General features: G+C 44.2%; 1 long non-coding RNA gene across 1 annotated transcript in view; it reads left to right on the forward strand.

Annotated features, from left to right (window-relative positions):
* Positions 1–17,086, forward strand: part of LOC110360826 (uncharacterized) — a 258,208-nt gene extending 241,122 nt beyond the window's left edge. Inside the window, exons 9-10 of the long non-coding RNA XR_010471912.1 lie at positions 13,759–14,156; positions 15,646–17,086. This is a non-coding gene — a long non-coding RNA (uncharacterized LOC110360826). The remainder of the gene's footprint in view (positions 1–13,758; positions 14,157–15,645) is intronic.
* Positions 17,087–17,770: the final 684 nt, after the last annotated feature.

A 17,770-nucleotide genomic window follows, 5' to 3' on the forward strand; every position in this document is an offset into this window, starting at 1 on the left:
TCTCCTGGAGGGGAAGCGGCTCCCATGTCCTTGTGCAGAAGAGGAGGGGGCTGCGTCCTGCCTGCCCGTCCCCGATGGCAAGTGCAGCATCGCTCACAGGGGGATGTCATGGTGCTGCAGCCTCTCCCAGCCTGCAGCCAGCACACCTTCCCAAAGCCTGGCTTTGCTGCAAGGGAATTTATCACAAAACTTGGAGGGAAGAGCTCTCTCATCCTTACCTCTTGGAGACATGCAACCTCCGTGCAACCCTGGTACTCATGGGGTACAACGGCGTGGAGGAGCCTCACCTTTGCTTGCAAGGAGCTCGCAAAGAGGTGAAAATCTTCCTCCGACGTCCACACCTACCTAGCAAGTTCAATTACACTCTTCTCCTTTGGTAGAGGGTTTTGCATCACCCCTCGCCACCTCTGGGTGCACCGCCAGGTCTCCCCCCCATGCCAGTCTCCCCGCTTTCTCCTGCACGTTGGGTGATGGGAGCTGCACCCAGCTCCAAGTGAACAAAGGTCACAGAATCGTTAGGTTGGAAAAGACCTTTGAGGTCTTCAGATTTTAACCTCAGCACCTGGTCTAAACTGTTGCATCTACCTATTTGCTGTAGAATGTAATTATATCCTTGAGTTGCAGAAGTGATGTGTTGGGGATTCTGTTTATCATATCAGTTCTGTGTTCTTTTATTAAGTCTTTGTTCTTGATACAGAGTGCTCGCAAGCCCTGAAGAAAACCTCCAAGTCCTACATAAAGATAATATATATGAATTTTAAGGAAAATCCTTGAAAGATTTGACCCAAAGAAGAGCTTGCAGTTGTTTTTTACAGGTATTTTTGGCACTGCTTGTCTGACTTTGAAGTATAAGGGGTGTCAGCTCTGGTCCCTAATAGCTTCAGTGATGGACACTTGGGCAACCAGTTACTGTCTGTTAGGTTGCAGCTTTCTGGAATAATGTGTTAAATTTTCAAAATAGGCTTTCTTCCCTCAAAGTGTTGATTAGTGCTTAGAGTTAGATGGATATTTACCAAAGGGACACGTCTTAAACAACTTAACAAAACAGAGACAAGCAAAAACCTTGAAACAAAATACTCTCTCTTTTCCAAACCAACTGGTAGATACTGTCTTGGCATGAGCAGCTTTGCCCGTTCCACAGTTGCTGGTGCTTTTTCCCTGGGACTTTTGCTAAACACCCCCAAAACTTTCAAACTTCTAATTACACGAAGGCATTAAAAAAGGAAAAAAAAAAATAAGAACAACAAAAGGCATAATCCTGATGTATTTTCAGTTGTACATCACTCCTAATGAAAGTCGTGTGTGTGGAAACCTCAGTGATTTTGCCCTGGCTTACTGAAATTAAACAAAGGCTGATACCTATTTATAATCCTGAGACTTCTGCCAGTAATATAGTTTATCGCTATGGTTGCAAAAACAAATAGCCACTAAGGAAGTATTTTTCACAAAAATGAATGGGCTTGGAGTGTTCCATGGAGAAACTTGCTTCTTGTGGTGGGTAGCGAGCAGATTTGAAGCAAGTGTGGCAAAGTACTTAAAAGCAATAATGAACTTTACTTTTATTACGGAACTGATATTTACTGTCCCATTTCATTTCATTTCATCGGCTTGGTTTGCAATAATCTTCTGTCACTTATATATGCTAGATTTTTCCACTATACTTTCAGCAGAGGGGGAAAGCAGGACATTTTGAATAATTCTGTTTATTTTTAATTAGAAAACAAGTAACTTAATTGCTTGTTCTTTTCTTGACTTGATTACATTTAATAAATACAGCAGAGCTCTTACCAGAGTGTTCTCGAAGTAACGTAAACCACATGTACTGTCCCACACAGAAAGGACATCAAAATTGAATTTCTGAGTGGCTTTATGTGGACAAGTTTATTGTGGCTAAATGCAACCAGCCTCCTTTTCTGCTGCCCCGTCGTGTTCAGAGCTCACCAGTCGGTGTTAACTGCGTAATAGGGTCCCTGGGAGGGAATGGCTGAAATGACAAATGGTGGTACGATATTGCTACAGGTGAGAGCAAACCCAGAATCTGTCCCAAAACTCTGCCTGATCCAGAAAAAAATACCCTAAGCAGGCAATATGCTCTGCGTGACAGGACTGACAGATATAATAGCAAGATTCAGACCTGTTTCAGTGTCATTTGTGGACCCTCACATGCTCTTTAGCTCTTCCACATTCTGTTTTTTTCCTATTCAGTCTCCCAGCTGAATGTGCCATACAGGGCATTTTGGGCAAATTCATCCCTTTTATAGTACACACTAATCCCATCTTGGGGCCTGGGGGTTCCTTGGTGTGGCAGCTATTCTGGGGAGACTCCTGCAAGATGTTGGAAAAGCGGGACTCGAATCTTTACCATGGTATTCAGAGGACGAGAGCTGTTCTCCTCAGCTCCAGCGCTAAAAAGCCTGAAGGTGTGATGTTCAAATTCTGTGTGTCACACCTGCAAGGACTCCTCTAGATGAAATTTTCTTTGCACTTGTCATCTTCTAAAAAAGACATGATTTATTTCTAGGGAGGGAAAGGTTTAAAAGACAAATTGCATCGTGAAAACCATTTTTTTGGTGATGTGGCTCTTTGTCACTTGCAGACGTGAATAGCTGGTTTAGGTCTGGCATCTCCCATAACCCCACATTAGTACTTGCCTGTCATATCAGGTGCGTGAAACCCGTCTGCCTATTATACAGTGAGCTGTGATTGAATCCTTTATTTATGACTTCTGCCCCACATTGCATTAATTAGAATGCAAATTAAGGGTTTCCTGGAAAGCTGCTGTTTACTTCTGCCATACTTTACATGTTTCATTAGTCTTAGGACCCTGACGCAGTCAAGTTATGTCAATTTAACAAGTTATCAGCCAGCGGAGCCGTTGTAATTGTACCTGTGCATGCACGTAGGCTTCCTGGGCTGCTACGTGATGCAGCCTTAGTTTTGCCTCCAGTGAAAGGCATTTAAGCTATGTTATCTTGTCTGATACTTAGCTGCTCAGCTAATTAGAGGTAACTTTTGCAAAGGGCAGAGCTTGATCCTGCGTCTGAGCCCGTAATTTGCACCACAGTTTCTGAATTGGGCTTTCCAAGAGGTTTTTAACTGGGAAACACAGTTTTCACTAGAAAGTAGTATTTTGGCTGGTGCTCATCATAGTAAGTGTGTATAGTCCATATGCCTGTCTAGTGGGCATTGGGCGAATTGTGACTCATTAGACCACAAATTATAGGGCTTTTTGCCGAATCTCTTGGACAAGGCTCGCCCGCCTTCCCAGCGCAGATCCACATCTTGTGCCGAGCACCTCTCGTCTCTGCTTCCTACAGCAGCGCAAGATGCGCCATTGAAAGGTAATGTCTTCTGGTTTTGAAAACATTTGGAATAATGTCACTTCGGAGGGAAATCCGTTTCAAAAAATAACCACTACTTTCTCAACCTTTCAAGGTGCCGCGATGAAAGGCTTATTTCTGAATGTCTTTAAGCCCCAGAGGGAAAATCTTCACGCAAGTTGCTCTGAAGGAGCTTACACCAAAGTAACTAAGAATTTGGCCCCTGGCACCCTTATTTTCCCGAGCTCCCACAGTGACAGAAGGGGGTGGAGGGAAGTAACCTATCCCATTTCTGTTTGAAAATATTTAGCTTGAGTGATGTGAAGATTTCAGTAGATCTGTGACAAGATCAAAGACTATAAATTATTTAACAGTGGTTCTACTTTTGTGGAATTATTTAAAGTATCATAATTGCAGCTCAGCTTCCCAGCCTTCATTTTCAAGTCTGGAATTCTGTTGGGAACTATCATAATCACTGAAGAGTATAATATTACAGGCTGGGTATAAAAATATCTTTTTAATGACTAGCAAATTAGTGAAATGTCTTGACCTGAATCTAGACCAAACAGAAGACAGTGTTTTTATGGAGGGGGAAGAAAGACTAAATTGTCACCACATTGTTATTCTTGTTAAATTCTCCACTACTTAAAATGTCAGTTGATTAGATAAAATTTGTAACACTGTGCATCAATGCAAGTGATGAAGGGCTGTGTGTTACATAGTATCTTGGCATTTCTGCACTTTTGTTTTGCTTTTAATGTTAGCATGCGCATTCTGTGACTGAAACTTGGAAAAATAAAGGCTATTCATTACTTTAGTGCTCTGTGAACAATAGAGATCATGAAAGGCATCGTGGGGAACTCCTCTGTGTGTTGGCTCTTCAAGAAGCAAGATGAGCCCTTGGAGGGTTTTCTCATAGGCTTCAAGTAATTGTTGTGTGCATGATCTGCCTGGCTAACCTCTTTGTGTCTGACTTAACTGAAACAGGATCTAGAAGAGACAGGAGTTTCCCCACTCCATACCATCTGATTCGAAGCATGAACCGAGTCTCTGTTTTCCTGTGAACAGGAATTTGTTCTCCAAATTCTGGCTTGCAAATCGGCTGCAGGAAATGGAGCCCTCGTGTTCCTGTGTGCGGTCAGTTGTCAGCGCTGAAATTCCCAGTCTGAGTGATTTTCATCATATAGTGAAGATGCCATGGCAGGTCTCTGCAGATGTGGGTTCAATTCCCAGTTATGTTGCCAATTCCCACTGTGATTTGGGACAAGTCACTGACCTGTTCTTCTTTGCCCCAGAATTAAACCAGAAGCGATAATACTGGCTGGTTTACATGGTGAGTGTTGTGTCACTGCGGCTGCATTTGCAGCGCAGTCTCCATATTGAAGGAGTGAAATAATGACAGTAGCACAGACAAGGCTGACTGCATTTTGCCTTCATAGCAGGGTAGAATAGTTATTTTGGGGTAGAGGCCACCTTGGTGCCCTGTGTTCTTAGGCCACCTTATGCAGTGAGCCTGAGAACCACAGTTGTACTTCAAAATGAGCAGTAGGAGCCCAGAGAGAACACGATGCACGAACAGGGGTGATCTCCATTCCTGCCTCTATCTCCACCTGGTCCTCTTCATGGCTGCAGAAATTGGGGTGGCTTTGCTGGTCTCTGCCTTGCCTGTGCTTTAAAATACTTTTTCTCTGTTTTGGGCTAGGTGGTGCAATTGGTTAGTGAGTGCACCAGCCTTGCAAGCCCGGCTACCCGAGTGCAGTAGTCACTAAGCAAAATGCCATTAATCACCCATTTTTAGCATCTCTGCAGAACACTGTGGCCACATGGCTAAATAATCTCTGCATGAGAGAAGCCTACTTTAACAAAAAAAATGGAAATTTTGTGATCTTGGGAAGCAGAGACAAATGAGGAATTTGTTCAGCACCTGGCTCAAATGAATGTGATTACTCTTTAATTAATACGAGCATGAAGGAGATTAATAAATTAAGTGAAAAAGACTGTTATCCCTAGACTTTGCATCCTGCAAGGACCCGTGTAGCAGCTTGGAGGCCATCTCCAAGGTTGCACTCAGTACCTGCGTGTGCTGTGGATGCGCATCGGATGAATAACGCCTCCCAGAAGACAAACACAATGTGAACAATCGTTTTTACTGGCAAATGTCATCTGTTAGATATCAGGCTAATTTTTTTCCAGTGACACAAAGCAGACTTGATCCTCACTGTGTCGAGCGTTTCGTTAGCCGGTACGCAACCTCGCGCTCTGGCCCAGCTACTCCTTCAGGCTGCGTGTTGACATGCACTGGGGATCTGGAGTCTCCAAAGCATTTAGGGAAGATTGTATTGTGGTGCAGCCATTTCTTTCACTTCTCCACGCTGAATTACATCCTCCTACTCTTTGGAAGTGCAGTAGAAATATGTTGCTTGGAAAGATTACTCATTTTGTTACAGTTCCTTGCTGTCTAGTTTTGCTGAAGTTGTGCTGACAGAACAGGAAGGGCTTAGAAAAGGATGTTAGGAGAATGATCAGAGATCTGGAAAACCTACCCACAGAAGCTCAGTCTAGTTAGTTTATCCAAGACTGTGACCTAATGATGTACTTCCAATCAAGAGCTTTCTGACTAGTAGATGGCGTTTTACTCTCCCAAGAGAAGGGCTGGAAAAATAGGAAATGAGGCCTTTTTGGAAGAGTGATTAGCCTCTGATTGCTGGATATATGGTAAGGTCATAATCACTTTCAGTCTTTAGGATTTAAGCTTTTTATTTCTGATGTCAGGGAAGGATTTTATGGCCTGTGGCGGTAGGAGCTGATGTTCAAGCAGACTTGATGCTTGCAGTTGTATATAACCAGCTGCAGCAACCTTTCTGATCCTTTCCAGCATGGCATTTCTAAGGCTTTCCTTTTTCAAAAAGAATAAATTTTGAATGAAGTCTAAGAGGTGAGATGGTCCACAATCCTTCTACATGACCATAAATCTGTGACTCTACAAACTTGGTCTGATATGTGGTAGAAGCTGCTCTTCCGTTGAAGAAGCTCCAAAACCCTTGCTTTACCAACAAGATTTTGCCAGGAACTCCCTTAGTGAGACGGTGCTGTACGTAAGCAGGCTTTGGAAAGCTCCCAGATACATTCTGCACTGAACAGAGACCAGACAGTGGTGAAATCTCATCCAGTGTGTGCTCTGGAATTACTACTCATCCCACTTGATAATAAATGAGTGCTATTTGACTACGGTGTTTCTAAAGGTGTCATTCCACAACATCCTGGAGTGCAAGAGTCCTATTTTAGATGGCTACGTTCAAAACATACCCTAGGGACTGTTAGTGAAATTTATAATCATCTCTTTAGAATCCCAGGATTAAATTCTAAGTGGCAAGCAAATAAATAAACAATGCTTCTCCCTAATGCCTGTTTATTTACTGTAGATCAATGGAACATTCAAGGATGAAATTGGTTTTCTTAGAGGATTAAAAAAATATTTAAAATAGACTCTATTATGAGAATTAATATTGTGGATTGTGGAGTGGTGAGGGGTTAGTGTGAGCCAGGATATCATAAACTGTTCCACTCTGAAAGAAGTACTTAGGGGTAGGAGGAATGAAGTCAAAGGACACCTTGTTCTGGTTCTTCAGTTTGACATCCTGCTAAAAGAAGTCTGTGAAATGGCCTCCTGTTGCTGGGAACTGGACAGACAGTCTGGAAACGTGCACAGGCAGCGAGGCCTTGACACACTGTGTTGTGCCAACACGTGTCATTGCAACCCCTGTTTGGGTCAGAGTGGTTTTGTGACAGGTCCTGCTGTTTTTCCTCTTCTTGTACCTGCTCCAGAACAGCAGATGACCTCTGTGAGCAGAAGAGGTGACCTCAGCGGGTGCTTCCACTTGGACCTCTGACCACAACGCACATCGACATCAGTCAGGTTTCTCCCACTCTTGGACTAAGCTTGGACTATTGATGCTGTTTTCCTTTTCTGTTTTTCCCCAGACACCCCATCTGTCTGAGTTTGGAAGGGAAAAAAATATTTTGGGGCTGTTTTACCAAAAGGAAGAAGAGTAGCAGGAGAGGAGGGTTGAGGGCTGTTTACTGACGTTCAGAATGGTTTGGAGTCCTGTGGATTGGGGCTGTGGTTGCTGCCATCTCATAAAAAAGCAGAGCTCTCTCTTTTCATCTTTAGGAAAAACAAACCAAAAAACATGAAAAAACAATATTGGCAACCACAGAATGAAAGAAGAGTCAATGTAGTCTGTAAAACCAGAGTTGTCAGACCATAGCAACGGTAAATGTTCAGGTGAACCGAAGACTTGTGAAATGAAAATCTAATCTTGAAAATATATTGTGTTTGTATGGAATGTTGTTTTATTCTCTCTCTTTCTCTCTTTTTATTTGTTTTCCTCTCTGTAGTTTTTGTTTTCCTCTCTGTAGTTTCCGAGTGAGTTTTAGTGTTCTCGAAGGCTAACGGTATTGCAGCTCTGTTGCCAAGATCTAGATCTTGCATACAGTCTCTACTGATGAATGTACTCTACTCTCTCTATTATATCCATTGAACTCTTATGGGTATACATAGGTTCTGTAAGAGCTCCTCTGTATGCCGCATGTATCTTTTGTATCCTTCCATTTTTTTAATATATCTTCTTTTTCTCTCTGTAGTGCCTGGGACATGGCCCCCCCCTTTTTTTTTTTAAGTCTCATTTCTACTGCATACTTTACCCAAACCACTTGTTTTGCTGCTATGATGGGGGTACCATGTGGCTGCAAACCCCCACTGTTGAAGCTGTGCCCACAGTGTTGCTTTCTAGTGCATGGGCAGGGGGGCCTTGCACCAGAGATTCTTGTCCTTTCAAGGCAGGGGACAGCCCATTACTAAATTCTGCAGAGGCAGTGACAACTTGTGACCGTGGCACGTCAAGGGGGAAGGTTCCTTTTGACCAATTCTTTGAGCGCAGGTCTTGTTTTCTGATTTAAAACTTGAGGAGGTGATCCTGCTAGGCTGCTGTGTGCCCCTTCAGCCAGGGGAAGCAAAAGAGTTAAATTTCGTGGGATGTCTCCATATGGGAGACAGGGATGGCAGTGATGGAAGCAACTATTAAAAAGAATAACAGGAGCGTTTGGTTAATGATGGCTGAAATCTTCTGAAGACTAAGGAGGGGAAGAAATTTGAGTACTAGATAGTGAATAGGAGCCTGAAGGAATGTGGAAAATATGTACGGTGGCAAAGAGAGAAACTGCAGAGGTCTATAAATGATGCAGGAAATTGTGAAGGCTAAGATACAGTTGGGGACTGATTATATATATACGGTGGACTTAAAAATCCTTACAGGCATCTGGAGAGGTTACGTGAAAGAGAAACTTTGCATGATGGGACTAAAAGGCATTGCTAATTGATAACTATAGACTCTCCTTTTGAAAGGCCATGAGTATTTTAAAAGATGGGAGGGATGATTGCAGGCTTTGCAGATGAACTCTGTGTGTGTTGGAGTAGGTGAAATATTTCCCTACACTTTGTTTAAGGACTGGAGTTTTGGGGTTGTTGTCAGGGAGATGCTTATGGCTGTAAATTGCATTTTTAAACTCTCTTTAATTTAGAAGTCCTTTGTCCCATTTGCTGCATTAGTCTTATAGTTCTTGCTTTAGGCTTATACTAAAAGTTGGCAGTCTCGGCTGGAGGAAAACTAGGGAATAGGTCAGATGCTAATTAATTTCATGCTAATTGTGCCATAATTTGAAATCCAGTGGATTAGTTTCTGTGGGAGAGCTGAAATGTATGGAAAGGCAAAAACGAATAAGGATAATTAATCTCTGTAAAATTGCTTGGGATGCTCTAGGAAAAATAAGTTTAGTTATTGCTTTTAATTTTTGTTTGAAATGTTTTAAAGGCGCCCCTGCCGTGGACTACGTGAAAGATTAATTCCTGCTGAATGACACCCCTTTGTTCCTAAAACACCTAAAATAGCCACCCCAGCAGCTGGCTGAGCTCTTGGTGAGGATTCCCTCCCCACAGGATGAGCAGCTGGTTTTGGATTCACTGTGGAAGGACTGAGCTGGATGCCAGGTGGGGACAGCACTACCTGTCCCCCTGTAACCTGCCGAGCTGAGGGACGGTCCCTGTGGCTCGAGGTGGATTTGGGGGGCAGTGCTCTTGAGTTCGGCACAGCCTCCACCATGAGAGCCAGTGGGTTTGCGGGTGGTTCCAGCTGTCAGGGTGCTGGGTCATCATTGCATCCTGAACTCCTGGGCTCCTCCTGTGCCTGCTCAAGGGTGGGAGATACCTTACCTAAGAAAATGGTCATAGAATCACAGAATGTTAGAGATTAGAAGAGACCTCAAAAGCTCATCCAGTCCAATTCCCCTGCTGGAGCAGGAGCACCCAGATGAGGTTACACAGGAAGGTGTCCAGGAGGGTTTGAATGTCTGCAGAGGAGGAGACTCCACAAGCCCCCTGGGCAGCCTGTTCCAGTGTCTGTCACCCTCACTGAGAAGAAGTTTCTTCTCATATTTAAATGGAACCTCCTGTGTTCTAGTTTACAACCATTGCTCCTTGTCTTATCATTGGTTGTCACCGAGAAGAGCCTGACTCCATCCTCCTGACACTCACCCTTTATATATTTATAGACATTAATGAGGTCACCCCTCAGTCTCCTCTTCTCCAAACTAAAGAGACCCAGCTCCCTCAGCCTTTCCTCATAAGGGAGATGCTCCACTCCCTTCACCATCTTTGTTGCTCTGCACTGGACTCTCTCCAGCAGTTCCCTGTCCTTCTGGAACTGAGGGGCCCAGAACTGGACACAATATTCCAGGTGTGGTCTCACCAGGGCAGAGTAGAGGGGAAGGAGAACCTCTCTGACCTACTAACCACCCCCTTCTAATACACCCCAGGTACCATTGGCCTTCCTGGCCACAAGGGCACAGTGCTGGCTCATGGTCATCCTGCTGTCTCCCAGGACCCCCAGGTCCCTTTCCCCTACACTGCTCTTCAACAGGTCGTTCCCCAACTTATACTGGAACCTGGGGTTGTTCCTGCCCAGATGTAAGACTCTACACTTTCCCTTGTTATATTTCATTAAATTTTTCCCTGCCCAGCTCTCCAGCCTGTCCAGGTCTCTGGATGGCAGCACAGCCTTCTGGCGTGTCAGCCACTCCTCCCAGCTTGGTGTCATCAGCAAACTTGCTGACACTGCACTCTATTCCCTCATCCAAGTCGTTGACGAATACATCGAATGACACTGGTCCCAGTACTGGGTTGTTGCACATGGTGTCCTTTTTGCTCTTGCACAAGGGGGAAGAGCACCCATTCCCCCACCAGGGGAGCGTCATCCAGACCTTTGAGCAGAAAGAAGAAAATGTTACTTGTCCATTTGTTTCCTTTCTAGAAGTAGACACGGCTGGAATGGCCAAGGGGCAGATGCAAACCCCACTCCTGCTCGCTCTCTGCGCGTCCCTCCCACCGGGTCGCTGGCGGCTGCTTGGGGAGCTTGACTCGGAGCCAGGCTGGGGATAGGAATTTACTGCTGGTCTCCAGTAGCTATAAATTACCGCATGCCCTGGAGAATCACAGCCATAGAGGTAGAGCTGTGACTCGGAGGTGGGTCCCGAACTCACCACCTCTAAGGTCTTTCCCTTAAGCACAGAGCACCAGACTCTGCCCGATGTCAAAAAAACTACCTGTGTGTTTCCAGGCTGGCTCTGTACGAAGTTCCTCTGATTTAAAGCTGTGTATTTTCCTTGGAGATTTTTCCCCACCCATTATCAGCCTACTAGAGTTCAATGACCCAGTTTTGAACAGTCTGAGAGCAATAACTTCCCAAATAATGGTCTCTTGCTCTGAAATCCAAGGAGCTCCAACTCAATGAGAAGGCTGGGGGGTAGCGGTGCAATTTTCACCATTGAATTTCTTTTCTTTTTGCTTTCTACTTGCAAGCACCAAGCAGAAATTCAAATAACATTACAAAGCAGAAAGCTTTATGATTAATCACGCCTGGTATGGGTATAATTTAAACATATTGACTTGTCTGAAGTAAGTGCCAGACGGTGCAATAGGGGAGGCAGGAAGTGGCTGGTGGAGGTTGCTGAACCAAGCTGGAACAGGAGTTGTGGAGAGGAACTGCATCATCATTTAACTTTGCCCGGCAGCTCAGCAGAAAAATTGATGCAATTGCTGATGGACACGGATATCAAAGGGAGAAAAATCATGACAAATTCCATGTGCTTTTAAAATTAATGTAAAGCTAATCAATAGCTTGACTTGGTGCAATATAAAAATATAGTACTGGGACCTCCATTAAAATGATCTTTCTTTAAACCTATATTCTGGGATTGCTATTAGAGAGGTTTAGGATGTAATAATGGCAGTTAAAAGACAGCTTTCTAATTCCCATCAGGTTGTTGCATTTCACTGCAACTAGTCTGTAGCTGTGCTGGAAACTAGGTGATGTCAGCCCTTGAAATATTATGTTTTCTTTAGCTTTTTTTTCTTTATGGACCAGTGGGTCCCTAGGAATATTTAAGATAGCTTTTAAATGGGGTCAGAGATGGGGGGGAGGAGAAACCATTTGACTGGACTAGACTTGCTGTGCTAAAAGAGCTCGTGGCTATTTTTTCCTCCCTCTCTCCAGCAAACTGTGACCATATGGGAATCCACGAGTCAAAGTTCAGAAACCAACCAGCTGCCTTAGGTTTCTGATAACAGATCGTGTTGTGGTGAGGGCTCACTTATCTTTGATAACCCATGCGTCTGAAATCAGAATATGTGTATTTTTCTCAACTCTATGGGTGTATTTTATCACCCTGGCCACACATTCTTCACTCTCTCGCTCAAGCTGGTCATAACTGTTTAATGGTTACAACTGTGCCATCTGTATAAGTGTTACATCGCTCACTGCAGTCCTTCTCAGAGACGTCTATTCATCTCAAATTGTGTCTCTGCGGGTGCCGGTCATGGAGACTCCACAATTCAGCGCCCCTGGAGCCGACTGGTGATTCACGCCTCCGGTTTCATGACATTGGCCATGCAGAGGCCAGAAGCAAGCCTTGTACCCCGCACGTTTCTCCCTCCTCCTTTCCTGAAATGTGCTGGACAAAACGAGATTGCAGCTGTGCAGCAAAAATTCTTGTGTTTTGCGACCAGATAAAATTCGCCTCCTTGCTGGTTTTAGAAATAGCCTTTTTTGGTCCATGCAGGGCACTCTTGTGGGTGCAGGTGTTCTGGTTTTACTGTTCCTGTGCTGTGAGAACCGTGATGTTTGCTGGATGGTGCTTATCTTTGGAGAACACAAAATGGGTTGGTCAGGCTTGCTGCTTCTCTATCATCTCAAATAAGATCTCAGCTTCCCTGTCATCTCAAATTAAATTTCAGCTTCTCTGTGCTGTTATTCTGAGTCCTCTTCAGGAGGACTCAGGAGATGCCTGAGACTGCAGATGTTGTAACTCTGATCCTACAGAGAGATGTCCCTAAGCAAGGAGTTCAGGGTAAAGAAAAAGCATCTGACCACAAATGTTCTGTGGTTTCCCAAACCCTTTTCCAGTCAATGAGCTTTGCCCAAATGCAGAACAAGAACATAGTACTTTGAAGATGTCAGTAGGAGGAGCAGAAGCCACAGAGGAAGCTTGTGAAATGAAGGGAACAAAGGACAGGATGAAACCATGGAGACTAAAGGGAAAACACAATGTATGGAGGAAGCCTAGAGGTGCTGAGGACTGCTAGAGGAGAGATGCTCATCCTGGTTTTCCTGCGAAAAGGTGCTGATTGTTTCCTAACTCCAATATTGAGACTGTTGAAGGTTTCTGCAACTGGATGGAGAGATGGGAGGGTGTTTAGGTGAGAAGTAGTAGCTGCTGAGTTAAGAGTAAAAATAAAGCAAAAAACATCAAATGAGAAGATAGAGGAGAGAAAAGCCAGGCCTGGAGTCAGGAATGAGCAAGGGAACCATATTTGAATACTATACAGGACAGAGGACATGTTGTCTCCCCTTTTCTTGGAGCATCTCATTCTTGCTCAGAGAGTTACTGCATCATTATTGTGTGTTCTGCTCACAGAATCACAGAATAGTTTGGGTTGGAAAGGACCTTCAAAGCTCATCCAGTGCCACCCCTGCCATGAGCAGGGACATCTTCACCAGATCAGGTTGCTCAGAGCCCCGTCCAGCCTGGCCTGGGATGTCTCCAGGGATGGGGCATCCAACCTGGGCCAGCGTTTCACCACCCTCATTCTAAAAAAATTCTTCCTTGTGTCTGGCCTGAATCTCCCTTTTTTAGTTTAAAACCACCACCCCTTATCCTGTCTTAACAGGTCCTGCTAAAAAGTCTGTCCGCATCTTTCTTACAGGCTCCTTTTAAGTACTGAAAGGCTGCAATAAGGTCTCCCCGGAGCCTTCTCTTCTCCAGGCTGAACAACCCCAACTGTCTCTTAGCCTCTCTCTTTATTCTGTTTTCCTACTTTCTCCACCAGGAAGACCACAGAGCAGCAGATCTTGAATCTGGGAAGCATTTCCTGCAGGACCTTCTTCAGCCTGAGCCTGGGCCCAGCTCATACTGAGACAATGTGTTGGCTACAGCTGGAAATCTTGTCTGAGCAGAGAGGAGCAAGCTGGCAGATCTGAGTCAGTACATTCAGAGGATGCTCGTTTGCAGCAGATGCTCCTGTAGAACTTGCCAAGGCTGACTCATGGTTCTGTGGCAGCTTCTTGTCTTCATTTTTCAGAGGTCCTAGAGGAGATGATTTCAGGATTTGAGGTTCCTCATTCTCAGCAGCTGTCTCCAGTATTTGGGTGAATGAGAGAAAGTTGCAAAATGTTTTGTTGTTCTATGCTGCCCTTCTCCTGAGTTGGTCCTGTGGGTTTTTTGGTGGTAAGTAACAACTTCATCAGGAATGCTAACTGTATATTTTCACTACAGTTCTTTTTTGACAGCAGTGGCTGCAAATGTGATTTCTCCATAAATCTGTTTTACCTTTATGTGTATTACTGCATCTGCTCTGGCCATGACAATGCTAATAACCCACGCCGTGTGGCTGAAGCAGATTACTTAGGGAAGAACTGGAATACTCTTACTTTACTGCCTCAGTGTGGCTCTTAAACATGGCACGGGGTTTGTGTATCGTCTCCCACTTAGGACTTAATGTAGATAGATGGGGTGTGGGAGTGGAAGTAGCCTCCAAAGGTTGACGTGGACATCTGGGTAGAATGGTAACAGAGTGTCACCATGGGGGAGATTTTGAAGGCCTGGAGATGGCATTGTGAGTTGTTTTGGAAGCTGCCAATTGTTGTCAGTATGTTGACAATTATTTTCAATTTGTTTTGTTTTGTTTTTTAATTGTGGAAATGTTCCCAGAAGCTTAGTAAAAGAGGACATGTTCTTATAAATGTTCAGCTAATATGTTAAGGGTCACATGGCCCAGCTTTGGTTATGAAACCTACTTCTTTAGGTTGGTGTCATTTGTTCCCTAGAAAGCCTGTGTTCAGAAGAGGTTCCCCTAGTTGTGGGATGAAGCTATTTCTCTGAACCTGAAAAGCTCTAGAGCTTAGAGTAGGCTTCTTTTAAAATAGACATGCATCCTTGCAAATGGATTTAATTCCACTCCAACACATGGCTCTGTTTGTGGACATAGGATGCCAGAAAACCACAATGTATTCTGTATGATATTTGTAAGCTCCGTGCAAAACTGCTGAAACAAAAAACCCAGTCTTAAACAATTAAGGTCAGGACTGTGCTTGCAGAGGTGTTATGTAGTTAGTTTTACTTCATCCCTTGGAGATTTTATTTTTCAAACATGATGGAGATTGCTGAAACTTCTGGGTGTCCATTGCATTCAAAAGTAGTCGGTGAAATACCATCCGGGTGGCTCAGCGAGATTTCCTCCTGCCTTTGTGCGTGCTCACGATCAAATTATGCAGCTTCCTCATGGTGAGAAATTAGTTGTTAACTTCCGATAGCGCAGTGGTGACATGGGAGCTCTGGAGAATCATCCCAAAACCGGTACCTGGAAGCCAAGCGTGAACTGGCAAGGTCTGAAACAGATGGGAGATTTTTAGCTTCTTGCTCACATAGTTGCGCGAGTGCCCTGGAAAAGGCACAACTTGTACCCCTACATTGTTTAGTTGCTAATAACGTCTCCGTGTGGTTTTGCTTATACAGCAAAACAGATTGGGGGATGGGGGCGTGTGCATCCTACAGCGCAACATTGCATAAGGTATCTCATCAATGCAAAAAAGAAAGATTAAAAAATTAGATCCAAATGTTTTTTAACCCTTGTGCTGTGCCTTACCAGTGTCAGCGTGTGGACTGAAAACAATTCTGCTGCTTTGCCGAACCTTCATTCACTTTCTTTTGCTCTCAGCGAGTATTCGCGGTGATTAACTGCGGCCATCCCTTTGCTGACACCTCGCAACGGGAGCCCTCCTGCTCCGCGCCGTGCTCAGAGCTGTGTCACACTTCTCCTGCGCTGCGTGGTGAGGCAGCAAGCGGAATGGAATTACACACGATGGCCCCGACGAGATGAAATGAGTGCTACTTAGAGAGTAAGTTATCCCTCACTGTGAGCATGAGTGGTAGAATTTAGGTCTTTTGTTTCTGAAAACCAATGTTTCTAATTCTATGCATTTCAATTCCGCAAACTGTTTTTCATGGAAGGAGAGGGAAATAAAACTTGCGAGGATGGTGAGTTTTGCTTTGCTGCTGGTAAGCCTGGCACTACAAATACTTTTTTGTAAAAATAAACTCTGCTGACTCATGCAAAGTAACACCTCGATTTACACCAGTCCAAGATTCAAGGCATTCAAACTCCTCTGTGGGAAGGAAATGCATTAAGGCAAGTGAGCAGGAATTCCTCTCTTTATGTTTTCCTTCACTGAATCAAATAATTATTTGGGTTGGAAGGCACCTTAATGATCACCTAGTTCCAATCCCCATTGCCATGGGCAGGGACAACTTCCACTAGACTGAGTTGCTCAAAGCCCATCCAGCGCTTTCAGGGATGGGGCATCCACAGCTTCTCTGGGAAACCTGTACTTCTGGTGCCAACCTGAAATCTCTGAGACTTCTTAAAGCCAAGAGAAGCTCAGAAGCAGATGGACTTTATTTTTATATGTACAAGGCAGTTCCATGTCGTCTTCCTTCCTTGTCTTCTGTGGTCCATCTGTGAAACAGACCATAGGAGGGAAGCACAGGGAGTGGGAGATCAGCATAGTGGGAAGACAAAAACAATGAAACCTCAGTGAATTGGTGAGGGAAGACAGGGAGACATAAAGAGTCTGAAGAGAGCTGTGGATGAGCCAGGGGAAAAGGAAGGAGAACATAGTGTCTGAACACCCGAAAGAAAAGAAGGGGCTGCAGTACCATAGGCCAGTTAGGCAAAAGTGAGAAAATGAATTAATGGGGAGAACAGCAACAAACTGATGTAGTTTGCAGCATGCAGAATTGGGAAGAGTTTTCAGAAAGGAAAGGAATACGTTTTGCCACTTGTGTTTGTATTGAGTGGCACCTTAATCTCTCAATGGTTTGCCTGTCTTCTCAGTGGAACAACCAGGGAAATCAGGTGTAATTCAGAGTGAACGAGAGAGGCAGTGTCTGGCTCTAAATTTGCTGTGTTCCTTCTGCTTTGTATCAATGCCACAGAACAAAGTTTTGTATTAGGGAAATTAGGGCCCTCACTAAGAATGTCTATCACATCAGATGATGTATTACTGTTCCACCCCCCCAGTCTTGAACATCCAAAACCAACTTGCGTGGACATGTGGGCAGGTCCTAAGCTCTGCTGAATGAAATTTAGTGTTCCGTGGGGAGGGAGAGCAGCACTGTAATGAAATCACCAGCCTCAAACTAAGCTGCTTTTCTTAGGTGGCTCTCCCGACCTCAGCAAAAACGTGTCTGTGCAGGTTCCGTCAAGCTGCCTGTTGAACAGTTTGGCCGAACGCAGGAAGCAAGATCTTTGACCTTCTGCAGTGTCCTCATTGTAGACGCATGCATATAATTTCCAGTAATTTAACAGGAGCTTTAGTTTGAAAAAGATTTGGGTTTTATTACTTTCATTCATCATCATTAACTCATGCCATGTGGCGGAGAGGAGGGAATGACATATTTCCGCAATTAGATTCAGTATTTTGCATGAAAAAATGAGCTGTTACAGCAAATGCTGCTTTTGAAATAGGGACTAAAGGCTACGGAAACAAAAGTTGTGATGTGTGCTTGGAAGAGAAGAGTTAAAAAAGGATATTTTTACAATGAAGTCTTCTTTAAGTTGTGGTTTGAAATGATTTAGCCTTCTAACCTGTTCCTACTGTGTACTTGGCTTACATTCAAAAAATGTTTTCATCCAGTACCTTGATGCGCTCTTAATTTGCCTGTTTCAAATACGCTCTGCTTTCTGCTTACACTTGAAAGGCACGCTGGCTTTGTCTGCTGAAAGTACCTTTGTGTGGGGCTGCCGCAGTTTGCAGGGGGAGTGTGACATTTCGCTTGATTTT

This window comes from Columba livia, chromosome 3 (genome assembly GCF_036013475.1).
Source record: "Columba livia isolate bColLiv1 breed racing homer chromosome 3, bColLiv1.pat.W.v2, whole genome shotgun sequence".
In the NCBI taxonomy this organism is placed as follows: Eukaryota; Metazoa; Chordata; class Aves; order Columbiformes; family Columbidae; genus Columba; species Columba livia.